The 4,169-nt window shown below is 41.9% G+C and overlaps 1 non-coding gene across 1 annotated transcript; it reads right to left on the bottom strand.

Moving 5' to 3' along the window:
* Positions 1 to 3,580: 3,580 nt before the first annotated feature.
* Trnai-aau (transfer RNA isoleucine (anticodon AAU)) lies at positions 3,581 to 3,655 on the bottom strand. The gene has a single exon. It is a non-coding gene; the product is annotated as a tRNA-Ile (tRNA).
* Positions 3,656 to 4,169: the final 514 nt, after the last annotated feature.

Below are 4,169 nucleotides of genomic sequence, written 5' to 3'. Positions count from 1 at the left end.
GTAGACAAAGTGACCTACTTTCCCACCGTTTTCTTAGGTTAGTAGAGGTTGCATTGTCCTGATGGAATTTGAATTTCCTGCCAGAGGGTGTGGCAGGGGGCATGGCACATTCCTGCCAGAGAGGTTAATTAATTGAATAATTGAATTAAGTAGTCAATCATATTGATAAGAGTGAGAGGAGGGCCTATTCCAATAACTCAGATCTGAAAGTGTACCTGTAGCAGTGTGGTGTGGTGTGTTCTGAGAGGGGAGGGGGAATACCCTCTGCACAGCCCTGCACTGAACGGAGTATCTGTCAGACAATCCCACAGCCAAAATTGCCTGTCAATCAAAAGGAAAGGGGGGTGACATGGAAAACCACTTTACAGAACAATAGGTTAAGTACCTGTCAGTCAAAGGGAACAATATGATAAGTACCTGCCAATCAAAAGTGAACAATAGGTTTGCCCCTGAGTTCATAGCTGCCGCTGATTTGGGCAACCAGCACTAACAAAATGGACTGACACCGCCCTTTTCCCCCTACTAACGTGATGCGATTTCAGTGGTGTTATCATGGGTCTGTGACTTGACTGGGGGTATCAGTTCTTCGTGCTCTGGAAAATGGTGACTATCTTGCAGGAACATATGTAACACAAATAAAAGATGCGAGTGATTTTTAATTGAAATTACACCCTTTATTCCTTGAAGAAGATGTGATGTGATAATGAGGATGTTGTGCGAGGGTTTTGTTACTGGAAAGCTATGGTATGCCCTGCAAAACGTCACCCAGCTGGTGTGAGTGTGGACATACCGTAATTCTTTTGAAAACTATACACCTATAAACGATAATCGCGCTACTTGTAGAGAATGTTATGCTGTTTGGAACGTAAAATTACTGTGATTAGTGTTTTGACATATCGCCAGATGTGTGTGGGACAGGATTAGACTACTATTCCTGCACAAAATTGCGTATGTTTAGCCATAGGAGGAGGATAGATTTGACACGGGGAATTGTGATTTCAACGCATTCAGGAGTATATCCGACTGTAAGGCGTGATAGATTCATTTCGTAAATAGCTGCACTATATAACAATGCAAGGGCTCAACTGGATCTGCTATAGTGTACAAACAGGGCAGGCAATACAGCTGTAACAAAATGGATACACAAAACGACCTCTCATTGGATTCCCTAAGCATATCATCACATATTCTTTGTCACACTGTCGGGTACGATGTTTATTGTAGTACACTAATCCATGTCGGTGAAATCTTTCCATCGCTTTCATCCGTGGGAGTGCTGTTGATTGTCACAAGGTGCCAGACGCCGGTTCTTTACAACACTTGTTTGAGAGAGCCTTGGCGGGATGCACTATGTTCCAGAACTGCTGATTGAAAATACAGTACCTGCCGTCTATTCCCGAATCTGATTGCCTGGAAAACTTATATGTCGATTAATTTCCTAGTAGTGAGGAGAATCGAGACACCCAGCCATGTGAGTGTGGACATACCGTACTTTTTTGTACGCTATACACATATAAACGATAACTGCTCTGCTTGTCTGAAATTTGTGTGTATTGGAGTGTAAAGTTTCTGTGGTCAGTGTTCCAGCATGTGCGAAGAAAATGATGTGGGTTGGACTACGGCCAGTCGTATGGGAGATATAGAACTGATGTGGAAAACTGCGATTTCAATGTACCGATAGCCCTAATGGGGATGATAGATTTTACATGGAAAATTATGTCCAGTCATAAGGATATAGATTTACGTCGGAAATTGATATTTCCTGAGCCAACGTCGTCAGGACGAGGTATTTCCAATACTTCGCTCATTGTCGAATATTTAATTGTAATTATCCTGATAAATGTGTAGCTGTTTTCCTAGTACTACTCCAGCTGGTGTTCTGGCGCGTGGTGACAGAAGCAGGTGACTGGAATGAACTGACATTTCTGACTTAAGGCGCGTCCCACAGATGAGACTTCCAAACTGGTCAGGTAGGGTACAAGGGTTCAGTTGACGTAATTGTGTCGCCCTCTGGGCGGGTGAATAATGAGCTAATACATGTATCTGTGGGCAGCCTTCTTGACCACGTGTGTTGCGGGTTTTCTCCGATTTTTATGTGGAAGTTTAAGAAGATTCAAAATGGCCAGAGTTTGGGCTGGACGATTATCCCTCCTCCCCGCTTCCCATGTAAGTTACCAGTTGACTGCTTGGTTGTTGCAATAACAGGCCTCTGAGCTTCCAGTACAACAGGCACTGGTCAGGAAAGAGTATTTTCAGGAACCAATGAAATTCAAATTTTGAATGAAAGTCGACTGTGAGGTGGTGCAATCCATGATGCTGCACTTCTTTGTCAGGGCTGTACTGAAACAAGTTGTTAGAAGTCTCTCTCTCTTTGTGTGTCACCAGTGCAGCATGTCCGAGAATTCCAGAAGCCACTTTTTCGACTGTGAGGTGGTGTGATCAGTGACGTCACATATCTTTGTCAGGGCTGTAGTGAAACGTGTTGTTACAAGTCTCTCTCTCTCTGTGTCTCGTAGGTCCGACAGGCCTGAGAGTTCCAGAAGCCTCTTGTCCCACTCTGAGGTATATTGCCACAGTACACATTTCCTGTCTTTACTTCGTTGTGAGAACATCGATGGCGATGTGGTGTTTCAATCGCGATGGTGAAACAGATTAGATTAGATTAATACTTGTTCCATAGTTCATGAATACGACACTTCGTAATGATGTGGAACGTGTCAGGTTATTAAAAGATGTCTGTACAAGATATTACATTACACAAAATATTGCATGACACTAATGTTTAAGTTGGTTTTTTTCCCTCCCTTAATTTATGTCTAAAAATTCAGCCAATGAGGAGAAGGAGTTGTCATCTCGAAATTCTTTTAATTTATTTTTAAATGTTGGTTGGCTATCTGTCAGACTTTTGATGCTGTTTGGTAGATGACCAAAGACTTTTGTGGCAGCATAATTTACCCCTTTCTGTGCCAAAGTCAGATTTAACCCTGCATAGAGAAGATCATCCTTTCTTCTGATGTTATAGCTATGCACGCTGCTATTACTTTTGAACTGGGTTGGATTATTAACAACAAATTTCATAAGTGAATATATATACTGTGAGGTTACTGTGAGGATCCCTAGATCCTTAAATAGATGTCTGCAGGATGACCGTGGGTGGGCTCCAGCAATTATTCTGATTACACGTTTTTTTAGCAATGAATACTTTTCTACTCAACGATGAATTACCCCAGAATATGATGCCATACGAAAGCAGTAAATGAAAGTAGGCATAGTAAGCTAATTTACTCAGATTCTTATGACCAAAATTTGCAATAACCCTAATAGCATACGTAGCTGAACTCAGACGTTTCAGCAGACCATCAATGTGTTGCTTCCAGTTTAACCTCTCATCAATGGACACACCTAAAAATTTTGAAAATTCTACCTTAGCTACAGACTTCTGTTCAAAGTCTATATTTATTACTGGAGTTGTGCCATTTACTGTACGGAACTGTAATACTGCAATGAAATGATAATTAAATAGACACCCTAGCTGCAAACAGGCGTTGATGTACTTCATTGGGGACATGTTGAAAATGTGTGCCCCGACCGGGATTCGAACCCGGGATCTCCTGCTTATTTGGCAGACGCTCTATCCATCTGAGCCACCGCGGGCACAGAGGATAGTGCGTCTGCAGGGACTTATCCCTTGCACGCTCCCCGTGAGATCCACATTCCCAACATGTCCGCACCACTACATTCGTAGTGCGCCTAATAGATGTTTGCCCATCATGTCCCCAATGAAGTACATCAACGCCTGTTTGCAGCTAGGGTGTCTATTTAATTATCATTTCATTTCTAGCAAAGCTGCATGGTCATCCACGGTAACTGTTCTTTCGGGAACAGATATTACCGTCATATATAATGTATACACTCTGTTTTATCAAAATTAAAAGAGAGTCCGTTTGCTGAGAACCACTTAATAATTTTGTGAAAAACATCATTTACAATTACATCACTTAGTTCTTGGTTTTTGTATGTTATTACTATACTTGTATCATCAGCAAAAAGAACTAACTTTGCATCTTCATCAATGTGGAATGGTAAGTCATTAATGTATATCAAGAACAGTAAAGGACCTAAGACCGAAGCCTGTGGGACCCCGTACTTGATAGCACCCCAGTTTAAGG

The sequence above is a fragment of the Schistocerca nitens genome, chromosome 3 (genome assembly GCF_023898315.1).
Source record: "Schistocerca nitens isolate TAMUIC-IGC-003100 chromosome 3, iqSchNite1.1, whole genome shotgun sequence".
In the NCBI taxonomy this organism is placed as follows: domain Eukaryota; kingdom Metazoa; phylum Arthropoda; class Insecta; order Orthoptera; family Acrididae; genus Schistocerca; species Schistocerca nitens.
Note: the sequence above shows the minus strand (reverse complement) of the source record. Positions and strands in the feature narration are given on the sequence as shown.